Source organism: Corvus hawaiiensis, chromosome 5 (genome assembly GCF_020740725.1).
Source record: "Corvus hawaiiensis isolate bCorHaw1 chromosome 5, bCorHaw1.pri.cur, whole genome shotgun sequence".
NCBI lineage: Eukaryota > Metazoa > Chordata > Aves > Passeriformes > Corvidae > Corvus > Corvus hawaiiensis.
This window is the reverse complement of record NC_063217.1, coordinates 72,477,367-72,493,292: the sequence shown is the minus strand read 5'-3', so window position 1 is coordinate 72,493,292 and position 15,926 is coordinate 72,477,367. Positions and strand designations below refer to the sequence as shown.

Here is a 15,926-nt window from a genome sequence, read left to right as displayed (position 1 = left end):
TTGTATTAACTTCAGACCTAAACAATAAAAGAAACGAAAACAAAGCTCTCCTTCCAAGCACTTACCTGAAAATGGTGAAGTTGGCATCCACCAGAGAAGTTTTACAGTAACACTGTGAATTTACTGCTGTTATACACACAAAATCACAGCATGAATTAAGGCAAGGAAATACAGGACACCCTTTTAGTAAAGCACGGGGGTCGAACCTCAGCTATTCTGAATTTTATGGCACAAACTCAAATTTTTTGGTGCTTTTTTTGAAAACTGCAGGATTCTCCTGAAAAGCCAAGTGAGCTGTTTGAAAACAGTCTGAAACGAGAAAATATGTACTACTACCTTTCACAGAGATTCACACTTCCACTTAAATATTTCCAGCAAAGAATTGAGCATTCTTGTTTGTCTCACTTTTATTAGCACTAATTAAGCCCATTTCTTAAAAGAGCTGCAACAGACAAAAGCATATGGAAAAACTGAAGGATACTAATCTATCATAGCAGCCAAATATCCTGGCAGTATTAACTGAGCTTTATACTAAAAGCTTGATCTGATCATAACAAAATACAAGTCATGTCAAATATTGGCAGCTTCCCTAAGGCCTTCAGGGAACATAATTCTATAAAATCAATGTAATAAAAGTATTAACATTGAACATTTTCTAGTTGATGCCATAAGAACCATTTACACATGCACATAAAATGTTAATGTCTGAAACTTTCCTTTCTGACATCATTAATGCTATTTAATACAAGATTACTATTTGTTGTGTGCATGGAAGTTACCTATACACCATTTGATGCTTGCTCTCAACCCACACTTTCTACTTTCAAGCAACTCTCCCAATCTCTCCTTCTAACATGACTTCTTTTTATTCAGCTGAATAAATGCCAGCAAATAAAATATGCTTATATCCACTATATATAATTTGGTTTTGTAGAATGAAAATCACATTGGAGATGGCGTTTCTAACACCTCTTTAGCTGATGCTACTACTTGAACCCTGGGAGGGTCAAGGACTACCACGTAATTTCCCTTGGAAGGCTGGTAGCAATTACAAGTATTTATTTCCAGGCAAGGATTGCTTTGGTAGCTCAGTTTCAAGGAGAAAGTACCAGCAATTCACATTTTTGAGCCCCCTTTCAAAATAAACAAACAAAAAACCCCTAACAAAACACACACACTTTTTTCCTGCCTAATTATAATCACCAGAAGGAATAGTAACAAAAAAAAAAAAAAAAATTCAAAGTTATAAAAATAATATCATACTGCTGTGTAAGAGCCATTTATGCTACAGAAATAATAAGCATTTACCAATGGGGCAGGCAAACCTTTTACCTTCTAGTGGCCTGTATTTGCTGTTCAAATATTGAATAATAAAAGGCAGTTTTCCATTTCATATCTGTAATATTTTAAGTAGATACCTTCAATAAAGAAGCACCCAGAGCTCAAGTAACAACCTGAAACAGCACTATTTTACCAAAATGCTTTTGTAAAGCCATGAGGCTGCTGCTTTTTTAATCAAATTTCATTTCCCAGCAATAATTTTAATAGCTCCTTTAAACCCACCCCACTCCCTCAAGGCAATGCTGGGGTCAGATAAAACCAAAATCATGGACTTGTTTTCTTCTGTGAGAGCAAAAAGCTTTAGTAATAGCTATTTCTTTTATTAGCACCCTGCTGGTTCGTATATTAAGGATATAAGATAAGGGAAACAATTATCCCTCACACACCAGATTGACAAGTAGGGTTAACCCTCACCTGCCTGAAAGTGCTCAGCAGTGTCTTTTCTCCAAACTCAGGGGCGGACAAACACGTGTGTATGTATATATATATATATATATATATGTAAAAATTCATACATATATATGCGTATAACCACAAGCAGAAGGAAAGGAGTGACCTCGCACCTCAGTCAGTGCCACAGCCCAAAGCAAGGCAGCCGTAAGAGGAGACGACGCGGACCCGCCATTAACAGCCCCTCAGAGCGCTATTCTTCTTAAAAACAAACTTCTTCTTTCCTGAGGCAGAGGAGGGAGAAAACTCTTACCAGCCACACCGTGTTCACAGCCAGCAAGGTCCCACCAACCTGCCAGGAGAACGCCAGCGCCTCTCGCCAGCCCTGAGGAGTGAGCGCTCCACCCTCCCCCTCACAGCCAAGGGCCCTGAGAGACGGGGGACTAAAAAGTCTCGGAAAGGGCGGGCCCGCCCTTCCCTCACAGTTTCCCGCCCTGCGGAAGTCTTCCAAAGGGCGGGAAACTGTGAGGGAAGGGCGGTCCCGCCCGCGGAAGCCTTCGAAAAGGGCGGCGTTCTCGCTCTCAGCCTCGCCTCAGGATCGGCAAGCAGGTGGAGACTCACCGACAACCTTCCAGGTGAGTGTCTGCTCACTCCATTGCGTTTGGCAAGGTAGTTTTCAGCGGTCGTTTTTTGTGTGTTTTCTTTCTGTCTTTCTTTCTTTCTGTCTTTCTTTCTTTCTGTCTTTCTTTCTTTCTGTCTTTCTTTCTTTCTGTCTTTCTTTCTTTCTGTCTTTCTTTACTTTGGTTCCAACAGCCCCCTCAGAGCCTTGTGGGCAGCCATGGGAGGAGCCGGTGCCGTGTCCTAACAGGGCTGCCAAGTTGAACCAGCCCTTCCATGGGGTGCCTCCCTCAGCCCCCCAAACCAGAATAAAACACCCTCAGAAAGTCCCATTTAACAGAGACGACAGAACAGACACTTCAGGGTTCCTAGAATATTTAAGGAGAATATTTTCTGATGTTCCTTAAATGCTGGTAGAAGGCGGATCAGCACGAAAAGTGGTTTAAAACCAGGTCGGCATCACTAGATTCTCAGTCTAAATAAGTTTGGGGAAAGTATTCAGAGACTGACAATAAAAAACTTGCACTACCTGTGCATAGTACACTAGACAAATTGTGAATGCATTTCTTTGTTATAGATAATTGCTGAAATGGAACAGAGAAATATCACAGCAGCATTGGTATGAAACTTGTAGAAGAAAATGATCGATTTATACAATGTGTACGGGTACTTATTCTGAGGGGTTTTTTATAAAGCAAATTATATTTATAAAGCAGGAATTTTATTTTAAAAACCCAAAGAAACAGGGAAAAGCAGAAACTGACAATTCCCTTTAAATCTAACATAGCATCTCCAACACTAAATGCAATCTTATACAGTCTTTGCATTTCTAACTAATTTAACCAATACATTTTTAAATGTGCCGTCTATTATCTATCTCCTGCACGTTTAATGACTGCTAAATAGTCAGAAGTCTGGAGGATTCTATGAACTTTCTTATACATGGCTTACAAATCTTCTTACTTAAACCACAGTTGTTCCCATTTTCAGTCTGAACCTACATCAGCCTGTGGAAGTCTAGTGGCAATGTTGCTTTGTTACAGTCTCAGTACTCATCTTCCATAAAAGACAAGGAACTGTTTTGCTTGTCCGATTTTTCTCTCTCAGTGTTGCAAGCATGTTCTTTTTATTTCAGTCTGACTGCTTTTCATATATTTAAATATCTGTTCTTATTTTTGATTACTTCTCAAATATCTGTTATTATTTCACCCATTACATTCTGCATTTGTGATTTTTGCAGATTCAGACACAACTAACTTTACTTTTTAAAGCAATAGTATCATTTGTGATTATTGCCAGCCAGATGTTGTTTTTTCACCTAAGCATTCCCCACTGCCTGTTACATTTCCCAGATATTAATAAAAGTAATATCTCAGTATTTATAATTCATACTAATTTCTAGCAGCTAAGGTAGTAATGATATATTGAGTAGATTCTTTCACTCAAAGATGTTGCTCTAATTCCAAATAAATTTACACTGTTGTCTTTTATGCTGTCTCTTCACTTTTGCTCTAAGTTCCTGGTCCAGATTCAAAAGAACCAACAGCAGTCCTAAACTGACAGATCGTTCTATCTAATAGTGCATACAAAGAAACATTTAATAACTCTAAAGCTTTCGTGTCATCTAGGATATCATTTCTCCTTATATGTGTCACAAACATGGGAAACACAGCTGGAAATATCATTGTATGAGCATGGGAAGCTTCTACCCAGCCATTTAAACAGTTTAATCTTACTATGTGCTGATGTAACTGTGAAATGTGTTCTCTTTGCATTCCTAATTAGCATAGAACAGATGGTAGGGCTGCTGGTTTAAAGCAAAAAGGCTATTTTAAAAAGTCTGTGGTAATTCCTCACTCTTAAAGAAGTTTACTGTGGTCTCTGAGTGTGGGGGGAAAAAAGGTTTGAGTTGTTTTTTTTTATTTGCTTGCATGTTGCTAACCTAACTTCTAAATAATTCCAGTACGTTCTCAAAGGTTCTTGCTAGATTTGAACATTTTCCAGAGAAAAAGTTACCTGATCTAGAGTATGATTTTCATCTAATTTTAGAGGAAAGACCTTGGGAAATTTTTAATACTCTCTCAAGTTCTGAAAAACCTTTAGAACAACCTTATACTGATAACTGGGCTTAATATTCTGCTTTTCATTCATAAAAACATAATAAAAGAGAAGAAAACAAAAACTGGCTCAAAATTAGTGTATTACAAAGTAATAGAGTAATATCAGTTCTGTCAAAAACCTTGTTATGTAATAACAAATATGTAATGTTCTTTTGAAATCCTGTCCATGAATTCCGTGCTGGGGACTCCTAGTTCAGGAAAGTCTTTTTGGGAAGTCTTAGTGAGATAATTTTGTGTGAAGGCTTAACTTGTAACCATTTAATCTCTACAGTGTTACCTATGCAGATTAACAGTGGTATTGCAATGTAAGTCTGCTGAATACATTTGCTAGACACAGAAACAATACGAGGCTCAATTCAGAATTCCCACTGATCATTTCTTCTCAGTCAAGGTTTTCCTTGCCTTTTTTTTCCCATGTTTCCTCTTGGTAGTGACCCACTGACTTTTGCCTTTTCTGCTCTCTACCATTCTTCGTTTGGTTTTGTTTTTAATTTTCAGTGCATGTTTTGGTGTTACGTTGATCACACTGAGACCCAGCAATATTTAAATTACAGCAGTTTTTGCAATTCATTTTTTCTGTATTCCATTAAGTTTTGTCTGTGCACTGCAGTTCTTGGCCTGAACTTTGTTATTGCCTCATCACTTTACAACAACTAAGGGCATAGAAATTCACTGTGTGGAATTGGCTTTAAAAAATTCTTCAATCTCTAAAACTGCATAAGATTCTTGGCACTGCAGACAGGGAACTCCCATGTTTTTTGGCACATCTGGATGTTCCTCTGTACTAGAACTCTGTTGTAGCAATTTGCAGCTGAAAGTACTATCAGCATTTTCAAAACCTTGTGTACATTATTCTTGCCATGGCCCATGAAAATCTGTCAGGAATCTGTGTTCACAGAGAGAAAACCAGGAGATCTTCCCATGTTTTTACACAAAGGCAATAGAGAAGCCTTTCTCAGTATGTAGTTTGCAGCTCAACTTTATTTTCCAGTGAAGTATCCTAGCTAAAAGGAGGTCTCACTTCACCCGTCAGCATTCCATGTGTGGAGATGGAACTTGGCCAGTTCTGCCCATCTGCAGCCAGACAGTTGTCTCCTCACTGTAGCTAGATCAGCCTCAGCTCTGAACACAGACTCAGCAGCTCTCTGGCTCCAGTTCCACACTTGAAAGCTTCCCAGAAGATCAGCTGGGGATGATGAATGCAAGGGTACTTTTAAAAGAAAGAAAAAAAGGAGAAATGGCAGGGACATGACAGAAGCAAAACCTAAAAATGAAATAGGGTCATCAAGACCTTGACTGAAACTGTGTAATTCTGCTTTCATTCTTAGTTTAATCTAAATGGTCCAATTCTATAGGTGTTTCACCGGCTTAAAATTGTTCAGGGCAAAATATACTTAACATAATTCTGATTTTCAGAAAAAATATAGAGTGGGTACACTGGAACTGATAATCTCAGCCAATATTCTGGTTTTCCTTTTTTTTTCGTGAGGTAAGGGATATGTTTTTCCCAGTACCTTCTTAATATATTTTGGCTTTTTATTTGTCAGTCCTTATCATTGTACTTGAGAGGTTTCATGGTTTCAAGGTATCTGTAGATTCATCGTTTTCCTGGTAGCACTGAATAGATTGTGTGTTTCCACTGTAAAAATGCTTCTTTTTTCCCTATAAAACATCTCCTATGTAAGAACAATATTTCATTATTTTCACGTAAAAATTCAACTTTTTTATTCTTATGCTCTTCTTGACTATAGATTCTATTGTGTATATTTGGAGCTAGGATGACTTCTTTAAATTAGATCCCTGTCAGCACCTCACTTGGTGCCTACAAGCTACCCCTGAACAATAGATTTTTAAGGTGTGTCTTCTGACTGGTGGTTCATAAACACTGGATTGGACCTTGCAGCTAAATTTCCGCCATCTCCTCTGGAAACTGAACAGTTGTCCCTTAACAGAATGCCTTACTGTGAGGAGCAATCTGCCTCTGGAGGGCATTTGGGTTCTCTGAATTTCTTTATTTTGGAGAATCAAGAAATATTTAGGGATTGTGTTCCAGCTGCTTTATTTTTTTTCATTAAAGCATCCAGTGGGAGAGTATGGACTTCTATGCAAGATTGCTTTCACTGGAGATTACTACCATAGACAGATGGTTTTTCATTACCTGCTTTAATGGACTACACATTTTCAGGAGCAGCAGTAACATAGTCTATCCTGAAAATTAAGGGCCAATCCACCTCTAAGAAACCTGTTTTTCAGCCAGATGTTATCCCAGACTCTGGCCTAGAGAACACAACTTGTAAATAGCTAAAGAATGTGCAATGGATAGAATTGAAGAGTACTGAGCTATTTTTAATTCACCGGTGTGAGCTCAAAATATCTATTTTAAGTTATTATTTCATCTCTCTGATTAATGCAGCTCATTGGTGTGACATAGGTAGTTTTCATCCTAGCAGGGACCAGGAGAGGGATGATGAGTGTGACCTCCTCCTCAGTCATGCAGGCCAGAAATCCATGCTTGGCAAATCAGTACGTACCTCATTGTAAATTGTGCTGATGGATCAGGAAATCAGGTTTGGACAAGACAAGATAGAATTCAGGGTGTTCTGGCTCTGTATCAATGCAGTGTAATCAATCATCAGGAGCAGGAATTAGAAATTATCACTGCATGACTAGCAAAGGTGCTGGAAGCCAGCAGCAAGTGCTTTGAGGATGAGTCTGGTGCTCTTAGGCCAGTACACAGCTCATCCAAAAAGCCTGAAAGTACAAAAAAATTTATATTTTATATTTGCATTGAAAAAGCAGATCTCCTGAAGTGAAAGAAAATTAAAATTTAGATTATACTGGTCAGGATAACAGACTTGCAGTTAAAAAAAGTAAAAATTCCACAATGAATCACCTAATTCACTTTGGGATTTACTCAACAGTCAATTATGTAACTTTTTTTCAATTAACCCATTTCCATTTGTTTCTTCAATGAAAAATGCTGTGCTTTATCATGTGTTCAGTCTGTGCAACCCAGCAAGAACTGGAGTAGGATTTGTGACATTTCAGTTCTGCTCCTGGCGTGTTTTACTGACCAGTGGTTATCCCGGTTATTCCTGTAGAGAAGAAGCTTTAGAGCTTGGGAAGCACATTGTGACTTCACTTCTTCTCATAAATGTAGTGAAAAGGCAGGAGTGTGGACATCGAAAGTGAAGGGGATGGTGCCTAAAGGAGGTGAAGAAGTAAAACAAGAAATGGAATAAAAACCATCCTGGCTTTAGTTGTGGAAGTCTATGAAGGCTGCTAAAGCGGTGCAGACCGCTCATGAGTAAAAGGCTTTCACTGCAGCCAGAACACCGAGGCCATCATTCACACAGCAAATTTCTGAGGACTGCTTAGTTTGATTGTGTAGATGCAAAACTGATAGATTAATCAGCTGGAAAGTGGCAGTTTGTGGAAATATTTGGCCATCATCTAAAGGAGAAAAATGAAGGCATAAAACTGGCAGTGAGTGCAAGGGTGATTCTCCATTCATTCAAGATGGTGTAATATAAAAGGTTTAAAACTTACTGCTGGTTGTGAAGCCTGGTTCAGCATGAGCCTCTTACTTTCTCATTAGCGCTTTTTAAAATACGACACGTCACTCTATTTCTTGCACTGCCGTTCAGTCTCTGTGCTTGTCTTCCTTTTTTGCCTTACTATACTGGAAGGAATAGCTTCCACATGGATGGTTGTCCTCCCACCATTTAATTGTAAGCCTGAAAACATCAGTTCAAGGCATGTCCTTTTAAAATATCCTGCCTTATCCCCACTTGCTGTGTATCTGCCTTTAAACAAACGGATTTACTATGGAACTGCTAGGCTTGGATATTCAGGCTGCCTCACAACAGCTACTGCAACGCTTTAGTCCATCAGACGTACATGAAAGAAATTCTTATTGGTTCATCAGATTAATTAGGTGAATATAAAATCAGGAAAAGGGTGTTTTGAAGGGTTCTTGCTCTCTGGGAAACACTTTGGGCTTAATACTGCTCTGTTTCTTCCCTTTCCATAATTTTTATTATAACATCATCTGTTGCAAATATGGCCTGCTTAGGTGAAAGTGAAAAACTTGATGTAAATGTCTTAAAATTAAATTAGAGATGATTTTTTAGGATAGTAGCATGGTCCACACAAGCTCTGCTGTTCTATGCAGAACAAGGCAACCAGAGAAATCCCCTGCTATTTCTGAGATGACCTTTTAGTCCATCCATGATTAGTAAATATTACAAAGGATTTATTTCTTTATTTCATGTGTGTATCATGGCTTTTCAAGAATCCTCATCTTAGAATTAAATGAGGGAGTAGTGCTAATAATTGAAGTGTTCGTTCAATAATCATTCAGGGTCAAGAAAGAACTGCTTGATTAAGACAAAATTGTTACTATGTAATGTGATCCTTGGGACAGAGCAAAATCAGGATTTTATTCAATACTTCCCATCAGCAGGCTGAAGTTTGCCTCCTGCCTCAAAAGCAGGACCTCAACACACATAAGAGTTACTTGGGGTGGCATAACCATGAACATCTGCATTTCCTCCTCCATTCCCTTAGGTCAGTTCAGGTCATCTGCAGCGACTGTGTCCCCTCCCAGCTTCTCGTGCAGTGCCAGTCTACTCACTGATGGGGGAGGGAGGGAGAGAAGGAGAAAGCTCTGGTGCCGTGTAAGCACTGCTCAGCAACAGCCTTTAAAACTGGTGTTTTATCATCACTGTTTCACTCACAAATCCCAAACACAGCACCAGACAGGCTGCTGTGAACAAAATTGACTTCAGCCCAGCCAGACCCACTACAGATAGTTATAAACAATAAGCTACATGGAAAAGCAACTTCCCAGCAGTGTCTGAGATTTTTCTAGGCTATTTTGGTGACATATTCCCAGTGAGGCATACCTGTAGATCTCCCTTGCAGATGAGTTGTCATCAACCCTTTCAGAACTCTTCCCTTTTTTTCCAGTTCTTTTCACATTTGAAGTGAACTTAGACTAATTGTTCTGAGATTCAAGGTATTTCTTCATTTATTTTGTGCAGAGTAATAGGGAATAACACAGGCTTAGAATTGAAACACTGAAAAGAGATATATTGACAGAGTGTTGGAGTTTTAATTAATGAGAATCATTTTGAATATTTGTGTCATCTTCTGGAAATAGCTCTTGAAAGAGCCTGGCCTTAACTCAGACTACCTTTTTTTCCCCTACCTTCTTTATCTTTCTTCCTGAGTTAGTGGAGTTTCTCTGAGGCAATCTTCTAATATATTTTCTCTAGTGCCTTTTGGTATAAATGCAATTATTCTCTAACACAGCATTCAGTTGGACTGCAGATTTTAGTATTGCTTAGGTAATCTGAGCTTTGAGAATTTATTTCTGGACTAGAGTAGATCTGCCTGGCATTGACATTTTTGAAAAGGCTGACTACTTGAAATCCAGTTTTGCCTGGGTGATCCTGCCAGTTTCTAGAGAAAAGGGAAGTGTGACATTAACAATTTTTAACATTTTCTTACAGAGTATTTACTATGAGATGACACTTCAAGTATTCTATATTTCAACAAATTATTACTGAGGATGCATTTTGCTTTTGAATTCATGGGATGATGTTGAATTTAATATTCATTCAGAAGTACTTGGTTCAATTTACAATGACAACCAAAAAAAAAGAATAATATATTTATATCATCTATTAATAACCATCCATCCATTTAAAAGTTCCATCCTAATGCGTTCTGGAAATCTGCAAATTAATTATGCAAAACCCTGAATGAATATAAAATTGAAATGCTTAAGAATTTAAATGATGCAATTAAATGCTATTGCATGTATCTCAAAGTTATTTTCTTCTGATACTTACTCATCAATCTTAATTTCACTACCACCATTTAGAAACAGAATCAGCTCTTATATCTTGTCAAAATATTGGAGGTTTGAGCAAAGACTGTATTCTTTTTCCTTTGATTACACTATTTCCAGACATGAATTTAAAGTCTTTATTTAAACAAAAGTGGCCTTTTTAAAAGACAGATTACAACACTCATCAAAATAAGGAGGGTGAGGTCAGAGGACACCAATCCTTGTTCTTTAAAAAAACCCAACAAATCCAGCTATGAGAACTGGTCTCAATCTGCAATCATAGCTACCTAAAAATTGTAATTAAACTCTGTAGAGCTGGCAAATCCATACATAGCTAGTACTAATAAGTAAGATTTGCTGACCAGGCTGCCTGAGAAGCTCATATGTACATAAATATTTTTATTACTTTTACAGTTAGTTACCTAACAATAGCCATTGAAGATCAGTTTTTTGCAAAAAAATAACTTACACTGTAAAATAATGATTAAATAAGAGGTCATGCAAACTCTATCCCAGTTAAAAACCAGCACAAAGGTGCAGAAATTAAAGCTGTTGAGTGTGTACATTAAGTGTGCAGCGAAATCTTCCGCCAGGTCAATTATTTTGAAAATGCAAAAAATTTTTGATTTGAGGGAAGAGCCAATTTTAACACCAACAGAGAAGGTTTATGGTCCTAAGGAAAAATACCTTGAAGTGTCAGGAAATCTTTGATTTGCTTATTTCTTTTTGCTTCACTAATATTAATGCTTTTGTATTAGGTCAATCATTTTGACCAAGGCCAAATTACTGTAGTAATTTAGTAATTTTTTAGGTAGTTCTTTCTTAGGTACTTTAAAACCTGAGCAATACAAAACTTTTTAGGAATATATTTTTATCAAAAGTTTAGCTTTTTCTGTGTATCACTTTAAATCAGCAATTAAGGGGAGCGAGACAGTTTAAAATCTCTTCATAGTGTAGACTGGAAGGCAGCTCAGAAAACTAAAGAATGTTACCTTACTAAGTCACCCTTACTGTTGAACACATTGACCTGGAAATCAAGGTTTTGAGACAAAAACAAGAAAAACAGAAAATAAAAGTTCAGGTGAAGACAAACTTTAAGGTAGGCAAGGCTGAAATATTTTTGCTAGAAAAGTTTGTAAATACTGTGGTTTAAAGAATCTGATTTAAACTCTAAGGAGACTGTTTTGTTGAGGATGAAATTATTGAAACAATCATTTTGAAAAACAGCTTGAGAAGGATATCAATCTTATAGAAAATCGGGGTTTTTTCTGTATTGTTTTCCTTCTCTTTTCACGAACAACAGTAAAATACATGCATTACAGTACTGAGCTATCAGATTTGACTGGTTTTAAGGCAAATTTAATCTCATGAAAAATGTGGGGGGAAAAATAATTAGAAAGTGAAGGATTTTTTTTTTTAATTAAGTGGTTTTCATCAAATCATGCTTGTTTTGAGGTTGTATTATCTGGTCATATTTTTTAGGGCAAAATTCATTAATTATTTTTCATATATCCTTAAATAAAACCAGTCCAAGTCTATCCATACAAACACTCCTGCTTTTAAATTCTGAGAACCTGAGTGTTACATGCAGTTTTGCAGTAATACGTGTTTTTTGGAATGTGTGATTATATCCTTACGTTATATGTATCAGACAGAATCTACCATTTGGTCGAGGTGCTGACTGTGATTTTTTTGATAGCTGTTACTGAAGTTTCTGTATGACATTATTCAGCCTGGAATTTTCATTGATTAGTTATGGGGGTTTTTTTTAATTCAGTAAAAAGAATGTGACTTTATTCTAATTCTCCCTCCAAACCTGAGCAATGAGTTGGGCAAAGTTTACAGAGCTGTGTTGTTGCTGATTAAAAAGGAGATGTTTTCTCTTTCTTTTTCAGTGAACAACAGAGGAGAGTACTGAAATATTTGGGAAGAGGAAGCCCTTTCCTAATATATGGATGTTGACCGAACATTGTAAAGTAGCATTGGACTCTACCGGAAAGGTAATTGATGTCCTGGTTTCAATCTTAACCAAAGTTCTGCAATCTCATCAGAAACACAGGAATAAATATTAACTTCCTTCCCCTTATCCCCTGACACCAAGGCTTTCTGGATGCAAGGCGTTAGCCTTTGCATTAGTTTATTGATCTTTTAATGTAGGATCTAACTGGCTTCAGGGGCACTATAAATACAATATTGCAGAAGTCCTGCCATATCAATATTCATTTATTTTTATTGATTAGTTGCCTCTTTTAAATTCTGGGTACTGAATTAATGGATGTTGAATAACTACTTCGATTAACGAAGCTAAAATTGGCTTTAACATCCTACACTAACTACAGAAATTTTTTCTATTACAAAGCTAATTATTTCTTTTTTTACGATCCACAATTACTTTCATAATTTGACTTATCCTTGGCACCTCAGTGGAAGCCACAGAGTAATGAAACAGAAGCTATTTATAAATGTTCGTTATTTACAGTATCGCACAAGAACATACTTACTCTAAGTCCGTATTTAAACACTGGAATTAGTAGGTGAATTTGACCAAATGAATGTATTTCAGAAGGTGAAGTTTTAGAAGATTAATTTGAGGTGCTGGGGGTTTTTTTGACTGTTTTGGCGCATTCTGTATGTGTCTTATTCAGGCACATCTTTATTAGTTATCAGATGAGATATAGCACAAGGTAGGTGAATACATTCATGACTATTTGTTTTGACAAATGGTCAAGGTGTCATAGTGGTGTTTTCGTTCCCATTTCCTTTATTGCACAAAAAGTTCCATCTTTATATATCTGACATTTGATTTTTATTGAACCATATCTTTTGGAAAAGATGTATTTTCCTTTCTTCCTTGGTAAATATAATGTGGGCCCATTTTTTTTTTCTGAGACTTCCCTACACAGAAAAACTCTAGTGGAGATGTACATTGGTAGCCCTCCATAGATGGCCTAGAGCCTAAGCATCAACATTATGAGAGTCACTAGGAATGTGTGTAAGAAGCAATTCATCACAAGAGAAAATAAGAAGCTTTTAAGGCAGAGAACTCCCATGACTGTATGGCAAACTACTTTGTTAGAGCTGCGTGGAAAATGTGACACAGAGTGGTGACTTCACACTGTTGAGGCATACAATCAGTGCCAGGCGACCAGCGGAGACACAGCAGGAGATGAGGGCTCCAGACTGTCAAGCACTTAGACTGTGAGGGTATAAAAACGCAGGGTTTCCTTTGCTTGGGGTCCCTCATCCGAGGCACCGAACTCGAGCTGTTATTTTTCTTATTGCAACATGATTAAATTATTTTAAGAGTCATGATATCTGAGTCTCCGCTGTGGGAATCCTGGGGTCAAGCCAATTAGGAAACCTGGTCTGGCTGTGAGTACAGAGTGCACAGGTGTGAAGGGCTCTCCATCCTAGTTGCAACAGTGACTCCAGAATGCCCAGACAGGCAAGTTTCCTTGACAGCTGCAATTTTAAGCTCTCAAGGTTTTCATTTATTTTCACTTGAGAAACAGCCCTGGTAAGGAATCTTTATCCACTGCAGTATTTGTTCGTGTCCTAGATTCTTTTGACTAACCTGAAACTGTTAGTGTTTTAATCATGTTACAAAAATGCAGACTCATTTTGAATGAAAATTCAGGAGCTTGGATGTGTGTTCATGTATCAGATGTGTTGGGCTGAAGTTCTGTAGGGTTTGTGATAAGGCATTATCATGAGAGATTCTTTTACACAAAGAAACAAAACCATCACACCTAATCTTGATGGGTTTATTTAGACAGGAATCTTATATCAGACATTAAAGAGTATGACTTGATTTTCGTGTATGTGTATTTATATTATTACAGTCCATTGTAATGAACATTTTTCCAGTGGGAAATAAACTTAGCTTTAAAGAAAAAAGAGGAAAATCTCAGATTGTTCCTATCTACTTAGTTACATTTTTGTACTTGTAATATTTAACTATCTTTTGTTATATTTTTATAGTCTTATATTCTTAATTTTTTGTATTTTCACTTACATGACAGTATAAATGACATACATTTCACTCCCTGTGCAGGGCTAAAGTTATTTCCAGTTTATTCATGCATTTCTAGACTCCCCTGTTAAACAGGAATACTGAATTCTGTGGTGTTTTTCTGCTCAGTAAGTTGTTAGATTGTATTGCCATACTGCATGAAATGCTTTCAACTTATCTATATAAGTAGCACAGGCATGGGTTTGCAGTGAATATGGAGGTTATGTTGTGTTTTCTTGATTTGAACACACAGATGTGATGGCAAATACAGAGACTGCTACGGGAAACTGTCCTTAGGCAGAATTGAAGCAATAAAATGGAAGCACAAAGGCCTGTTTTGCAGACGGATGGTACATGAGTATCAAAACTTAGAAGGGACCCAACAAGACCTAGGCATGTGCACTGGATTGACAAATAGAAACGGTAAGCTTTGGGAAAACTTTTGAAACATTTTCTTTTCCAAACACCACCATTTCACTTTTGCCTAGATCAGTTTCTACCACCTGCTCTTCCAGGAGGTGATTTTCCATGGCTAGTCAAATATCCATGGAGCAATACATGCTGAATCTGCTCCTGTACATAACCAATATAGTGGTACAGCAAACGACACACAATCAAATGGAATGGTGTAATGCTGGCAGATAAGGCACATCCTATCTTACAGATTGTCCCCAAAGAGGACATCTCCCCGACTCCCCCAACCAAGTTAAGTCACTTTACATGAGATAAGAATATGGTCTTTTAACTTCTCAAGTATCTTAACTCTTAGCTTACATCATTCGTGCGTTAGTACATGGCATGATGCATTCTAGTGTAATGTGATTGATACAGGCTGCTTTGCACAGCTTCCAGTGACAAATTAGCTTGGGGAATGGGTGAAAAAAGATAATTTCTTTGATATTATTGTCAAAGAGAGAGTATTTTCTATAAGAACAACTGGTTTAAAGAATTATCAAGAACTGAAGAGGATTTGCAGTTATGTTAGACATAGGTCAAGAGTTTCGAGTTTTTGAAAATAGTTGACATTGATAACAGAAAGTATCTAAATGATAGTGTGTGTATAAGAGTGGGTTCTGCTGTGTGCATATAAATCCAATTCTGGCTTGCAGGTGTAACTCAGGCACAGGGGGTAGAAAGATGGAGCTGTTCTTGCAGCAGCTTTGCAAAACACAAATTCTCAACAGCTCCTGCTTCAAAGAGAGCATACCTGGCTCCCATTCCCCCCATTCCACGCACACAAACCCAGTGTTGTTCTGGCAACCTGCCTGTTAGAGAGCAGGGCACTCTAACTCTTTCCCAGACAGACACTCCCTTTCAGCTGCCTTTTATTCCTAAATCTTGGCCTGTTTTCAGTAAGAAAACTCACATTTCCTTCTAAATATCTGCTTGAATGTGTACCTCAAGAAAAAATAAACAACCAAACCCCAGCCATAGACAGATTAATTAAACCTTTCTGAATTTTATCATATTAATCTCTTTAAAGGAGTAAGTCCAGGAATTCATCACTGATACAGGATGTACAGACTTAAGCTTTTAGTTTGAAGTCTGTAATTTGCCTATTGAATAACATAAGCATTTCATTATCTTA

General features: G+C 37.4%; 1 long non-coding RNA gene across 1 annotated transcript; it reads left to right on the top strand.

Annotated features, from left to right (window-relative positions):
* Positions 1 to 2,302: 2,302 nt before the first annotated feature.
* On the top strand, positions 2,303 to 14,674 carry LOC125326063. Its single transcript, XR_007203670.1, has 3 exons — positions 2,303 to 2,400; positions 12,222 to 12,326; positions 14,592 to 14,674. It is a non-coding gene; the product is annotated as an uncharacterized LOC125326063 (long non-coding RNA).
* Positions 14,675 to 15,926: the final 1,252 nt, after the last annotated feature.